Source organism: Hetaerina americana, unplaced genomic scaffold (assembly GCF_022747635.1).
Source record: "Hetaerina americana unplaced genomic scaffold, ioHetAmer1.1.p SCAF_2, whole genome shotgun sequence".
Lineage (NCBI taxonomy): Eukaryota > Metazoa > Arthropoda > Insecta > Odonata > Calopterygidae > Hetaerina > Hetaerina americana.
Genome location: NW_027286763.1, coordinates 2076730 through 2093084, shown reverse-complemented (window position 1 = coordinate 2093084; position 16355 = coordinate 2076730).

Genomic DNA, 16355 nt, shown 5'->3' with positions numbered 1-16355 from the left:
TGAAAAAGAATTCGTGCGGAAGAGAATACGCAGATTCAATGAGACGAGAATATGGAATATGTTTTCAGCCTCAGAGTATGTTGCATTTTCATTTTTTACGTCAATTATTTACAGAATATTAAGATATATGAAGCCGGCCACATAGCTGGACAATCAATACCAATTTGGGCTGCTTCCACCTTAACGCCGAAATGGTAGACGTTAAGAAGGCAACAACCCGTCATAAATTCACTGAAAATACCAAAATGGATCCAATGAAAGAGAAGGCGATAGGTGTTCAATATTTGACAGATGTTAATATTGAGATGATGGAGTTGGCAGAGAGACACTTCGCATTGAGAAGTTGAAGACGACCTAGCTTGTAAGGAACCGGGTGGATGGGAGAGAATAAGAAAGGGCTGGACAAATGGAGCAAGGCGCTCCATAGTGGAGCATACAAGAGATAAGAAACGGAGTCATAATATTATTTGAGGAGCTAAGGGAAAATGTGTGAGGTAATAAGAAGGAATAATGGGAGATTGGTTTCGCTTAGCATTACTGGAATGTATATACTACACTATACAGCAATACTTCACTTTGAGACTTCTCTTACAATTGCAGCGCATTTATCGATCACTTGACTGAAATACCATGTGAAAGATGACAAGTGAAACATCTTTTTACCGACAAGATTTGCAATTACACAGCTTACCAAACTAAGCAGCTGAACGCAATGGGGTGAAACCTTGAAAAAGGGGTTGGACAGAAATTATGGCGTCGTAGACTGGGGTTATGTTTTATATGGATGTACAAAGATTAAGTTCAAAACTCTTAAAGGGAGGAAATTGCATTAATGGTATATTGGTGTAATGTGTATGTATGTATGTGTGTATATATATATATATATATAGTACAATACACAGTAGCACACAATATAGAAACACAAAAAAAGAAGAACACTCACACGTTATTTCTTGATATTTCGACGGAAACAATCCGTCTTCCTCTGAAGATATAGAAGTAATGATAGAAGATATAGAAGTATCATTACTTCTATATCTTCAGAGGAAGACGGATTGTTTCCGTCGAAATATCAAGAAATAACGTGTGAGTGTTCTTCTTTTTTTGTGTTTCTATATTGTGTGCTACTGTGTATTGTACTATTCGGCACTTCTGTGTTACGTCTACGAAAGCATATATATATATATATATATATATATATATATATATATATATATATATATATATATATATATATATATATATATATATATATATATATATATATATATATATATATATATATATATGTGAGTTAATGCAAATAATGAGGAATAAAAATCCTAAAGTTTAAAAATTTATCATATTCTATATTGTTCAATAATGATATCCTGAATAGAGGAATGTGGAAGTGAAGTGGCTTAAGTGCTTGGCTACTGATTGTAGGGCTGAGGTTCTATTCAAGGTGATGCCACACACCACCCTCAGCTCAGGTGTGTAATTTTTGAGTATGAGATCTTACAGGGAAACCATGTGAGACCGGGAAAGGATCTGGCCCCCTTCCCTGCCACATGAATTCCACACACTATTGGGCTTGTACTAGGTGAGCCCTACCCCAATCTATCAAACTTGCCCTCGGGTTAATTACTGTGGTTTTCTTTGGATATTTATAGTAGTTCTAGTAGAATGTACTCCACATGTTCTGACAAATAGTTTTAGAAAAATTAACATATTTTTATTTTTGGTGTTCTACCAGCTAAGGCAGGTTTTTAATAAATACAATCTATACAATGATGTGTTACTTGTCTCTCTCAACAAAATATAATCTGATATTGGACCATAAAGTAATTCCTCCTTCAATTCAGCATACTTCCATCCTGTTCCTGCCCTTTTCTTGTATGCCTGGCATTCTCCCCTCTATTACAGTTTTCAGCATCCCACTGCCGGTCAATATGCCCTTCATCCATTTTTCCTGTCTCCAGAGGATTTTTCCCAACCAACCCCTCTCTTCGCCCACCATACCCAGCACTTTCTCATTTGTTTTCCTTTCAGTCCATTTAACCTACTACAATTCCACATTTCAAAAGCCTCTAATCCACACCTATTATGCTCCATGTACAAGTTTTAACAACATTTCTCCACAGTCCCACTCAATGTCTCTGTCATTTCCTTTCCCATTGTAAAATCTTTGTGTGGCGAAATTCTTCTTTTTATGTCCAAATTAGTTTGACCTGGATCTATCCAATTTTTTTATATTTTTCCAAAGTAATTTTAACCCAAATACATTTAACTTTCATATAAAATATCTCAGAAAAAATGCCCTTTTAATGAGCCATTTACAACAGAGAAGAGGATTTCAATTATATTGAAAAAAGATCTCAAATGTAAGGAACATTTATTGTTTTTATGATCTAAATGAATATTTTTCATCAAGGTAAGACAAGCAGTAATTTTATTATAACCATTTCTTAGAATATATGTTGTGTGACATATCTTGTATTTTACCATTTTAAAATAACAAGATGAAATAATAAAAAATAAATGAAAATAATTAATTGCAGATGTAGATGAAAATGGCTTTTCAGAATGGGTATTTTCGTGGAACCAAGTACTTCCTCCTAATTCTGTATTTACATTCTTCCATTTTCGCCGCTCATCCATCTTTGTAATCATCTCATCCATGATCCATGGTTTCCTAATCCTCTTAGCGTTAGCGGTTCCAATAGTGTCTTTTGCAGCGTTAGACAACCCTTTCTTGATACTTTCCCATTTTTCTTCGATAGTACTTCTAGATAGATCTTTACCATCCCCCAATCTTTCCTCTACTGTCTGTTGGTACTCTTTCCTTTTCAAACCATTCAATGCTTCTACATTCCATTTTCTAACTCGCCGCCCCTGCCTTATCTTTTTGAAACGGACGCTACATTTCACAACTAAATTGTGGTCAGAGTCCGCATCCCCTCCCGGGAAGCTGTGCGAATTTATCACACTGTTCCTAAACCTGTCTAACCAGGATATAACCTAGCTGATACCTTTCTGAGTCACCTGGCATTTTCCATGTATACCTACGTCTTTTGTGGTGTCTAAACCAAGTGTTGGTGATGTCTAACCCCTGTCTCCTGCAGAACTCAACTGCTTTCTCCCTGCGGTCATTCCTCGTGCCTAAACCATATTCCCCCACCTCATCACCATCTCTTCCTTCGCCTACCGTTGCATTCCAATCCCCCATCGCTATCAAATGTTTCCCTGCAGGAACATACGCGATTATGTCCTCTAACTGGTCATATATCCTATCGACCTCTTCTTCCTTGTGGTTGCTCAGTGGCATGTATACCTTAATAATAGCCAAGTTCGTCGGTTCTGCTTTCATCTCTATTAGTAATAATCTATCCATTACCAGCTCTATGTCGACTACGCTTCTTCCTACCTCGTTATCTAATACTATGGCAACCCCTCGTTGGCTCTCGTCCCCACCGCTGTATATTATTCTATACTGATCACTCCAGTAATCCCCGCTATCCTTCCATCTCACCTCGCATAGACCTAAAATATCTATTTTTCCCCTTTCCATCTCTCGCTTAACATTCTCCAATTTCCCTGTCCTCATCATTGTCCTAACATTCCACGTTCCTATTCTAACTAATTTGGTCCTCTTCTCCTGCGTCTTCTGTCCTGCTGCTGCTGGTTTTCCCCTGCAAGGGTTTCGTGGGATGACGACCGCGGAAGCCTTGCCTCCCCCGCTGCCGGGCACGACACACGGCCGATTGGCCCGAGCCCCGTAGTTGCCAGGGCTCAAAATCTCTGTATAGTCCATCATGCTAATCTTGGGAATGATTAATGAGGTGGTTTCCCGTTGCCTTCCTCAATAGTGTTTTTAACGTGGCGTCATCACTTATTGGCCGCCCCACTGGGGTCAGACGCCATTGCAGCCGCCTCATTGAGGAACAGACGCTGCGTGGACTACCTTTCGTCTGGCTCCTAACCTTCGACCTATCTGGCATGGGTGACCCTACCAGGAGCAATAATTATTACTCCCGTCAGCACAGCTCTAGGGGTCATCGGAAAGCACAAGCCCTTCCACCACGTCAAGGTCGTAGTCCGGGGAGGGATGGTTTCATTAAAAGTATCTTAATTCATTTTATTCTGTCCTAGGAATTAACTGTTGAGTCTTGTAAATTCTCTTCCTAAGTGAATTGTCTTTCACTTGTAATGGCCCTCTGTCTAAGCAACATTTTGTGATTGAGTTTAAATTTTAGTGCTCTCTGTGTAGAAACTAAGCTATGTGAACTGCATATATATGTATATATGAATGAAACATTCAAGATCAGGCTGGCAAATGTTGATTATGTATGCATTATTGGTTTTAATAGGGCTACCCACACACATCAGGATAATGATCGGGAAATTCCTGTATAAGTCTTGTAAGAGGTAGAAACACAGGCGACTGTCCAATGGTGAGAAAAATTGTAGAAATTCTCTCTTGATTTTATGCATTCTGGAAAAAATCCCTTTTCTCTTGTTCTAACGTTCCCTGTACAATCCACGTTGGTGCTCCCTCTGTTGAGTTGCTCATGCTGGAGTCTTCTTCTTCAATGTGTCCCTGTTGAAGTGGCTTGTGTTTGGCACTGCCGGAATGTGTTATTTTTACCAATCCCCTCTAACTTCGTCCAATGTTTTCCGTCTAGCATCTTTGGTAAATGTAGCATACAAGGCTATAAGCTGTGATGTTCATGCTGTTTTTCTCAGGAGATTTAAATGGAAATACGCATTAATCGTTTTAGATATTGTTTGTGCAAATGTCTACATTATTGAAATTTTGTGTATGCTCCGAAAGATGATTTATGCTAGCTGTTTGGGACTGAATTGGGGAAAGCAGTCTGTGCGTGGTGTATGTTTTCGAGCTGACTTCTTATAACGGCTTCTAGTTGATTTAAAAATTCTTGGTGGAGCTAAAATCTATCCAAATATCCTCAGGTGTAACTTAGGTGCTTTGTAAGTGATGGAACAGTTTGTTTGTTATTAGAAGATTCTGTGTGATAAAACTACTTGGACCAGGCATTTAATTTTAGGCTTTGAGAAATTGAAATTAAATTTAAAATGCTTCGCCTTTCCACGTAAAAAACTTTTATTTACGACCTAGGTTTCATAATGGTATAACATCATCAGGTAAGAATACAAGTCAAACACAGTATATATAGCTCTGGATGGAGGGGAAGAGGAGGGAGGGAGGAAAGCAAGGATTGGTTGAGGTAGGAAGAGGGGGCGGAGGAAGAGGAGGAATGGTAACATTGATAAATTAGCAGGCTGGGAGAAGGAATCAATGCATTGTTGAAAATATAAAATAACAAAAAATACATTGTTGAGAGAGAAAAAAAATATACATATATTGTTGAAAGTTGGCAGAGGTAGTTTGGAGTTGGCAGGGGAAAAGAAAAAGAGGCCAAGAAAAGGAAATCTCCGCCACTGTGGCTGGCTTTCTGCAGATGTGGGAGAGCTGTACAAGGCTAACTTAGCTAAACGGGATAGTTTCTTGTTGTAAAGTTTATGGATTGACACTTCTCTATATCCATTGTTCACTGCAATCTGTTTTACGATGCTGAGTTCTTTCAGAGTGTTCTCTTTAGACATGGGGATAGAACATGCTCTGTGTACCATGGCGTGGAAAGCTGATATTTTTTGAGAGAAGCAGTGCCTAGAATTATGGTGAATGACTTCGTCTGTATAACACGTCTTCCTGAAAATGGAAAAATGAAACCTATTGTTTTTAATTTTAATAGTTAAATCTGGAAAGTTGAGGGATCCATCTGCTTCTAATGCCTTTTTTAAATTTTATATGTTTATCTCTAGAATTATGGAAGTTTAAAAAACTGTCTAATTGTCTGTCAGAACCCGTCCAGATGCAGAAAACATCATCTACATATCTCTACCAGCAAAAGATATTCTTTAAGAGGGGATTCTCTGAGGACAACAATAGTTGCTCAAAATTGTCCAGGTAAATGTCTGCTAGTAGCGGGGAAAGCGGAGAGCCTCTAGCCAAGCTGTCTTGTCGTTGGTACATTTTGCCGTTAAACACAAAACTATTTTGTTCTACACACACTTTTAAGGAAGAACACAATTCAAAAATTACCAGGGCAGGAACGTTTGCTTTAACAAGGGTAACTTCCGCAAGATTTAGAGCTTCTGATCTTGGAACACTGGGGAATAAATTTGTAACATCAAACGATACCATTATGCACTTGGGAGTTCCTATTTCTTTAGACAGCATATCCACCAGTTCTTGTGAATTTTTTATTCCAAATTTCGGGGAAAATTTGGAAAAAGTTTTGAATAAGACATTTAACTTATTAGCCCATAAGTGGTTTGGGGCTAAAACATTGGAAATCACAGGCCGAATAGGAACACTGCTACACAGATTGTTTACACTGATTTTGTGGATTTTTGGCGGACCAAAAAATCTGGGCACTGATGGATTCATTTGCATTAGGTTGCGTTTCTCCCGTGGGCTTATTATCACTTCACATGAGTTGATGGAAGCTTTGCCCACTTCCTGATATTCGGGTGTGGGGTCCTTAGCTAGAACTATTGCTTTGTTGTTCAAGATGAAATCTCCACACGTCTTTACGTAGTCACTTCTATCCAGGACAACTACTGCGTTACCTTTGCCTGTCTTGGAAACAATGAGGTCTTCTTTCGAAATTGCATCTTTGATTGACGGCAAGGCTTTATAGTTATTTGTATTTTAGGATTTTATTAGATGACTGCAAGTTGGTAACAAAGGATTTAATCTGTGAGGCGATACGTTCTTTCGCACCGGAGACATCTTTCCGAAGGGCTAAGTCTGAATCCACAGCTAGATTTTTTAAGTCACGAATCAAAATGGGAATATTCGGACAATATTTCAGCCCTTTGTTCAATAAACTAAGTTCTTCAGGTTGGAATTTATGATTGGAAAAGTTAACCACTCTGTCGTGGAACACACGTGGGGTCGTCATCACTGAGAAGTATATAGTTTGCATTTCCTTTGCTCGATTTTTCATTTTAATCAATGAAGACTGACAACGTTTTAATGATTGATAATTGCCTCTTTCGTAATTGATTAATGGCCTCAATATTAAAATGGTATATTCTGCTACTTGGTATATTTGGTAAATTATTATTCGTCCCAGGGCTGAAATAGTCATGCTCTCCTGGGTAGTTATTCAAACTAATGATTAGGATATGAAGGGCTGCTCTGCTGCACAGGCCTGGTTAAACTCCTCCTGGGATGGAGCAGAGCATCATTCCAGCGTGTGACTGTGCACATGAGTGGAGTCCGCCTTGGTGCATGGAGAGGGAGGTGGGAAGCAGCCAGTGCAGTGCTCTCTCTCCATCCATGACCTCCTCCTCAGGACTCAACTCTCCACCTCCCTTTGCGCCATGTGCTGAGCACATTACGAGTCTCATGGCTCCAATTCACTCCCTCCTGAAACCAGGGTGCAGTCCTACGCAACACCCTGCTTCGAACACGCCCACGTGATGAGTGGACACCACTTAACGTATTGGAGACTTGACATAATTTTCCCAACCCACCCCAATGGCCTCATGTTGTCCCAGCTGGCTGTTTTTATTTTTGCAGTCAACTAAAACTGAGTTTACTTCTCACTATTTGTTTAAATAACAATTGTTTTTTACTTTGTGTTTGAATATGAGCATTATTTCACATCATGACCTAACACATAAATCGCAATGCATGCATTAAATTTCTACTTTTCATGAACTACAATCCTGATGAAATTCTAATCTATATGCAGAAATAATTAGCATTGTCCATATTAATGCCCAAAAGAAGTAATACAGTAAATCAAACACGGGGAAATACACTAAATGCTGAAGTTTCAATTTGTTTGATCTGTTCCTTTGTTATCCATTCTCTCATTGTCAGTATGCACTTACCATTACATTGAGACACGCAGACAGTATGCAAAAGTTATGCTGGTTCTGAGCCCTTTGGCTTGATTTTCGAGGAGACCTTATCCTTTATACAGGGTCTACCCCAAACATAAGTGTTCTTTTTCAACTCAAAAGGCATTATCCACAAAGATTTTGTGCCTCAGGGACAGATAGTGAGCAGCAAATTTTATGTGTAAGTCCTCAAAAAGAGTTCAACCCATCGGGAAGGAGATCTTGGGCAAGTGGAGGCTGCTTGACCCCAAAAACTCCCCCGTGGCCTTCCTTATGAAGTGCTGTGTACTTCACCTGGCACAAAGTGGGGCAACGATGCCCCGGGTGCTTCCCTACAGCCCCCACGTGGCACTGCCGGAATCCTTATTCTTCCCATTTGCACCCATTCTCTCATTGTTAGCATTTCAATGTTCAAGTCTCTGCCGTGAGGAAGCGCACTCCCTTCCGCTCCTGGCAGAGAGGGCTTCACTCTGCTGCTGCTAACAAATTCTGGGAACTTGATCCTGACACTATAAAGGAGCGTTTTGTAAGTGAAGCCCATTTTCATTTGCTCTAGTTTTCCCATCCCCCTCCTTACCTATAGATCTTGAAATTCTAAACACCAAGTGAATTGTGATCTTTTGACCAAGGATTGTGCTGTGCTGGCATTGCATTAATGTGTGAGCAAGGTCTTCCCTTAAGTGATAATTTTTAGTGGTGAATTGGTGATTTTCGGAAAATTAACTTGCCATCTGACAATGGCTAATAAACTGCATAAGCAAAATGCAATTCTGCAAGGAGTGAGAATGCAGGCCCTTAATGCAGTTGATGCTGATGACACGAGGTAGGTTTTTGTGGGTTGATACTGATTAAACGAGGTAGAAGTTTGTCGGTTCGAAACCAACATTTGGAAATAATTTGGAATACCATATTCAAATTTGTCCACAATTACCAAACATTGTGAGAAAAGTAAATTTGAATTGAAATTGTCTTCAAATGGCAATAATAAAGGATTTGAACTCTGATTGTCTGATTTGAACGAGCAAGAGCCAAGAATGCTCCCATTTATGGTCCTGTGTTAAAAACAAAGATGGACACTTATGTATTAAAGTTGGGAATGATTTTAAAATCCAATCCTGGTTGTTTGGAGTGGTTCAAGGTGAGACGTGGAATTGTATTTGTGTTTTGGGTGAGTCGGGAGATGTTTCCTGGGATATGTCATTAGGGTGGGTAACTTCCCAACTTTGCCTAAATTACTTGAATATTTGTCTGTGAAAGACATTTATTATGCTAATGAAACCAGCATGTTCTATTGATGCCTCCAGGTTAAGATTGGAGGATTTAAAAATGAGCAGTGTTCTGGTGGGGAAAAAGGTGTAAAACTCAATACTGTTACAGTCATTGTCAAAACAGATTGCTCTGGATTACTCAGTTTACTATTGGTTTGTTTATTAATCCTTGTTGCTTCAAAAATACTGAGAAATTACTGTCTTAGATGGAGAGAAGGAAATTTGCTGACAATTTAAGCATTGGACAGGTGCTTTTAGCTGCTGAAGTGGATGATGGCTTTAATTTTTGGTTACAGGCCTGAATGTGTCTCTTTAAGGGGCAGGAAAAAATTAGGAAGGAATTTTGATGTCACCAAGATTGATGAAGATGAAACCCTTGAATTGGTCCATTTCATGTTAACCTGTTTCCAGTTTGTATATTGTTGATTAATAATCTTTTATAAAACTTTCAATTCTGTATTACTGGTGTCCATGTGTTCCACACATTCATCCTTTTTCTGCATTACTAGAGAATTTATTCGAACTTATGTATTAAAATATTTGCAATTTATGTGGAGAGATAGTGTTCATATTTTGCTGTCATTTAAATATTCTCTTGTCAGGCATACATGCTTTTTTTTAATGGGAAAAAGCTATTTGTCCTCCATTTTCCATAGTGCAGAGACTGCTGCCTGGATTCCTGTCTTGGTGTGTGGGTCCCACCATGCCTCCTTTAATCAATCTGCTGGGACATGACGTAAGAAAATCACTTTCCTTTATGCTACTAAATTGTCATTAGAATCTGTGCAGTTTATGACATGTTCTTCAGACAAAGGCAACAGTCATGTCATGATTCATGGTGGGGTTATTTATTTTGCCTTGGTGTTGATATTGGGTTACACAATCAGAAATGTTATCCTAACGATTATTGCCATCTAAATCCCATTACTAGCATTGTAGGTTAATCTACCGGTAGAGTTCACCCCTGTTAATTGATTTTCAAAGCCATAGAACTGGCTCAGGAGATTTTTGGAATTTATTTTCTTGTTCTGTTAGACCAATGTCATCAGCACACCCCCACACCACTGTAAATGCAGGCATGATGCAGGAAATTTCTTTGGCCGTCCCCTTAGAAGATACCGCTTTCAATTTCAGGTTCATTCTTGTGATAACAGTTTTGGTTACAAACCTATTCAAATGGCGTAAATTATATTTCCCAAGTGTAATTGCATCAAAAATTGGAAACATTTTCTGCAGGAGTAAAAGTTGATATTTCACCTACATTGCTGTGCAATAAAATTTAAAAAATATTCATCTTTGTAACTAAAAACATCTTTCTATGTATTAGAGCTTAAAAAAGTTCCTCATATAAATATAAATGAGGAAGTACTTGCTTTGGTGGGCGAAGAGAGGGGTATGTTGGGAACAATCCTATGGAGGCAGGAAAAGTGGATGAAGGGGGTGTTGACCGGCAGTTGGATGTTGAAGACTGTGATTGAGGGGAGAATGTTGGGCAAAAGAGGAAAGTGAAGGAACAGGATAGGGATGTTGGACGGGATGAAGGGAGGAAGAAGGTACTCAGAGATGAAGAGGGACCTGGTGTAGAGTAGGATGTTGTGTTTTGCTAGGGGCCAAAAATTATTTAAGTAGCAATTATGTCCATCCAAAAACCTACTTTAACTGGTAGATTACCTTTAAAAAAAAAAAAAAATATATATATATATATATATATATATATATATATTATGTTGTCATTAATTTAAATAGCAATGATCTCCCAGCTATTCTTATGCTACATCCAGAGCATGGTTATTTTTAATATATCACAGATCTTATGCAAATTATTAATTGTTGAATATATAGATATTAATATTAAATGAAGAATACAATGTATATTTCCACTGTCCTTTTATTCACTTACAACTAGTTTCAATGCTTAGGCGTCATCATCAGGTACAAATTAATCAAATCGCAGTCCATCTATATGCCATTCCTGAGGGAGAGGAGGGGTGGGTGAGAGAGGGGGGAGGAGGGGAAAGAGGAGGGGGTTGCAATTGGCGTTGATGGAGAGGGGTGTTAAGCATCAGGAAAGGTGATTGGTTGGTTCACAGTGGGGTGGGAGGTTTGTCGGGTCTTTCTGTGAAGGAAAGGGGTACTTCCAGGATTGGGGAGAGGTATTCAAACAGTAAATCGTTAACCAAATGACCCGTTTTTAAATTCTTCCTGATTTCGAGCTCTCCCCATTGGTCCATCGCCATTCCTTTTTCCATCTGGTGTAAGAGATCCGGGTTGAAATCACACCCATGATTTTCTTCCCGTCATTGCTTGACGAAGTGTGATTGCTTGAGGTCACAGTTTCTAAAACAGCGTTTGTGTTCCTCCACCCATGTGTTTAATAATCTCCCCATTTCACCTATATATATAGCACTACAGTCCTTAAAAGTTAACTTATAAATGCCACTTTCATTTTGTGTACCTATTTTGTCTTTTGTAGTAGTCAAGAATGATTTTAAGTTATTTGTATTGCAAAAAGCTATTCGAAATTTCTCCCTAGGAAATAGGTTGGCTAACTTTTGTGAAATCAATCCATAATTAGGGAGTTTGCACCATCTGTAACCTATTACCTCCACATTAATTGGTTTGAACAAAAGATTTTTTGCTTAAAGGAACGTTTTCTGTGAGTATTTTTATAATCAAATCTTCTTTGCAGTCATTATTGATTGCTAAACCTTTAATCATTGAGTTCTTTAACAAAATTACTTTTGGAAAGAAGAATGGCCAACAGTCTGCCCCAGTTCTCCCAGCAAACCCCTCTCTTTGCCCACCATACCAAGTACCTCCTCATTTGTTTTCTTCTCTGTCCATTTCACCTTCTCCATTCTTCTCCACACCCACATTTCAAAAGCCTCCAGTCTACGTCTATCCTTCTGTTTCAGTGACCACATTTCCACACCGTACATAGCTACGCTCCTTAACAAAGTTTTTATGACTCTTTTCTTAATATCCTTACTCAACGTCCCCGTCATCAACTCCCTCCTCCTTGTGAAAGCCTCTTTGTCTAGTGCAATTCTTCTCCTTACGTCCCCACTACTTTGACGGTGTTGGTCCAAAGCACTTACGAGGTACGTAAACTGTTCTATCTGCTCTAGTTTTTGCCATCCTATTTTAATGTTAAGCTGAACCTTTTCTTACTAGAAAATCGCATAACCGTTGTTTTATTAATATTGATTCTCATCCCATACCTGTCGCACTGAATATCCGATTCACTCAGCAATGCTTGCAGCCCCTTGGCTGACTGACAAACTAAAGCTTGGTCATCAGCAAACCTAACTGATTTTACGAATTCCCCGCCCACTTTCATTCCTACCTCCAGTTCTTCCCATGCCTCTTTGATCATTTCCTCTGCATACAGGTTGAACAGCAACGGTGATAATGGGCCACCCTGCCTTACGCCTCTTCCTAACACTGCCCATCCGGACTCCTCGTTCCCCACCCGCACCTGAGCAGTCTGAGACATGTACAGGTTGCGGATTAGCCTCCTTGCCCTCCAATCTATTCCTATTATCTGCACTATACTCATTAGTTTTTCCCAATCCACTCTATCAAATGCTTTCTCAAAATCCACGGAACAGGCAAATACCTCCTGGTTGTATTCTACATTTCTCTCGATTCATAATCTCATTACTGCAATGGCATCACGTGTACCTCTCCCCTTCCTAAACCCAAACTGATCATCCCCTAAGTAATCATTTGCCCTACTCTATATTCTTTGGTTCACGTTCAGTTAATAATATCTTATATATATAAGTATTCATAATTTTTAAGGTTGACATTATTTTGAAAGGAAGATTGTGGTGGTGGTTTTGAAAATCAATTCCTCCTCAGAGAATCGAATCAGCTAACTTATTCAACGATTTATAAAAGGTTGAATGTGTGTCCACTCTGAGTTGGAGTCTGGGCACTAGAGACCAGTGTAGAATGATTGTGGGCATAAAATATGGATTATTATGAGAGGTATAGACGTCATCTATGGATAATTATGTCAGCGGTGTTTGATGCTCAGGCTGAATTGAACTAAAAGGGAATCATTTCATCAGAAACACTTTCCTCATTTCAAAACATCCGATTCCGAAGTTTTACTCGAGGAGAAGTCATTTTATTATCATGAATGATTAATTTTCTCTTATTTCAAACCATATTTCGCCGCTTAATGAAGCTTAGCAGGGGAGATGAAAAAAATCAGCAAGCATGCATGTTCTACGTTGAATCCGAATTACCGTTTGAATCGGTTCCGTATTCCCTTTTTGCCGTCGCGTGATTGAGAGCCCGTCCTTGAGGCCGAAGTGTGTCGCTCGGATGTGGTCCGAGACCGTGCTCTCCGGCGTACCATAATGCTCCCGCCGTTACTGCAATCGCACGCCCAATTGGCGTGATTGGCCACTCGACGGACGGCCCTCTTCCACTCGTGTCGTTGACCTCTCGACGTGGTATGGTCACTATTTTAAGGCGCTCGGGAGATCGGTGTCCTTAGTAGAGCGATATGCATTGCGTCACGAGGTCATGCATCTCTCGGAGCACAGGGAATATGTCGGACAAGTGAGGGGGTCAATTATTTCTCTCATGGATCAGAAATGAAATATTGTGTGAACCAATTTTATTGTATAAATATTAGCTGCATTTGGCGTACGTGTATGTGAACAATTAACCCCACATTGGATAATTTTCCGATGGCGCATGTATATCAAATAGATTTGTTTTAATAGAATGCCCCAAAACATGAAATTTTGCTTCCGTCAGGATCAAAAAATTCTAAGTAAGAACCCTTATAATTTTTAGAAAAGGCTGAACTAATGTTACTTAGTAGTCAATGTATAAAGGTCGGTGAATAAAATTCGTTTTCTCGTTGATGCTGAGTAGGTTCATATGAAATTGCTCGTTACCCAATGGTCAGCTGAATTATAGAAATTGCATACACTTTGACAGCGGAACTGTTTGCGACTAATCAAGTAAATTTTAAGAGCATTGAAATAGAATCATGCCGTTGGTTTTAAGTGTTTTCCCTCGAGTGTTTTACGTAGTTTGTTCGGAAAATTCAAATGAAAGTACAACTAAAATGCCCATCGAAGTAGTTTTTGTTAATAGAACCTTTCCTTCGTATTATGGGATTGATAGAAAGGAAGAGGACAACTATGATGTTTTTAAATTTTGGTAATCATCGCAGACATTTTAAATAAGATATTTTGTTAGTTGATTTGGACTAAGAAAAATGCTTCAGAATTTTTTTAGAAAAATTTATGTTGGTTTTTACAACAAATAACTGCGATGTAACCTCCCTCTCTCTCTTCACTAATGGAATTTAGTTTTGACCTTCCTAGTCTTAACCACTACTTTTGGTCTCCTGCTTGCCCACTGGGATAACATTAAACAAGTGCATCAGGTTTCTAATATGTCTATTCGTAATAGTGAATTCATGCCCGATTCGGGTTCGAATCCGCGACACCTAAACAGATGCCTCTGTAATTAGCTCCTTCGTCGTATTCTACTAAGCATTTGCTTACAAGCAATTACTAATTTCCATCAATCCAATCACTGGTAGCCTGACTACCGATTGAAATGGTTTCCCTAAGGATAAATGATTTGTTCTTTGGAGGATAAAATTGTGATTTAAAAAAAAGAGGCGAAAGGTTCTTTTCTGATGAATATTTTTGTGCCATTATTAACCCAGGATGTTCCAGAATTACTTACGTAATCCAAATATTTAACCCTGCCGGAAAGGTTTTATATTCACGCTCATGTTTCGTTTAGTATTGAATATTTAATTTTCTTGGCACATGTCTCGTATTTTTTGGAATTTTTCTTTTAATTTTTCAGCATTTGCATGGGTATAGTTTAATGCATATGTACCACTTCTGTAGAATATAGATTAATTACAGAGCTATCAAAGATTATTGTTGCATCGTATTTAACTTTTGTAATTGGTTAATGTAATTGATAAAGCATGGATTTCCATGATGTTGAATTAAATCCGGCCAATTACGAACCGAAAAGTGTAAAATACACGTGGGTTCAGCTCTGTATGAAAGTCGAAAAATCCACGATTAGCAGTTGTATTTACAAATAGTAGCTCATAGATGGCAGATGCATCAATCAAGAATCGAAATTACGGACACAGGTCACGTGCCTTCGCCTAGATTAGTTTCAATTCGCTGGACAAGTCCGTGTCGCGGCGCACCTAACCTATTTCCCGCAATTTCTACGGCGGTTGGGATAGGAAAAGTGATAAATAGGAGGGAAGTAATATGAATGAATGCTGCGGCGGTGACGTCACGACCTCCACCTTCGGAGAAATAGCATCGCAGCTGCTCGACAAGATCGCCCCCGGGTCGGCGCCGTTCGCCTGCGCCTTGCTGGTTGCGCTGGCCGCCACCGTGGCGCTTCGGGTAGTTCTGTCGGGGCGAGGACGGGAGCGCTACCTCCGCGGGGGAACGGAGGGAGGGGTGCGTGGTGGTGTGGTGTTCCAAGGCGGGTGTCGGGAAGGGAGGGGAGAGACGACGGTCGACACCGCAACCACTTGGGACTCGACGGGAAAAGGGTTAGGCGGGGGGAACGGAAGGAAGAGAGCGAAGGGCGGGGGGAGTAAGGCACACACACGCGCCTCTGGTCGGGCCGCGCGCGGGCACAGCTCGCAATCCTCGGACGAGGCAGCAGCAGTCGCCGCCGCCATTCCTCGCGACAGCGCCCACCGGAGACCGTCGTCTGCGCCCTTCGATCGTCGACGCCCTTAGATGCTGCGTCCGTGGGAGGGAGGAGGAGGGCGGATGGTGGCCAGGTGAGCCCCCCCTGCCCTCGTCCACCTCCTTCGTCTGCCCATCATGACGTGCACGTTCGTAACACCCTCGCAGCGAACGAGTGCCTGCTATGCGGGCAAAGGTGGTGCTAGGCCTAGGATTGATGCGTTTTTTTCCGAGGACTGTGTCGGTAGTGGCGTCGCGGCGCCACGGAGCGGTTGTTTACCCTCCGTGTATGTGTGTGTGATCGCGTGCGTGCGTGTGTGCGGGAAGGGGGGGTTGGAGGCTCCCAGGGGGGTGTTTGTCGCCGTGGTCACGGCTCGTGTGCCGGTTTATCTAGTTAGACGTCGCCGGTCTTCGCGTCGGAGAGAGAGAGAGAGAAAGAGAAGGAAGGAAGGGG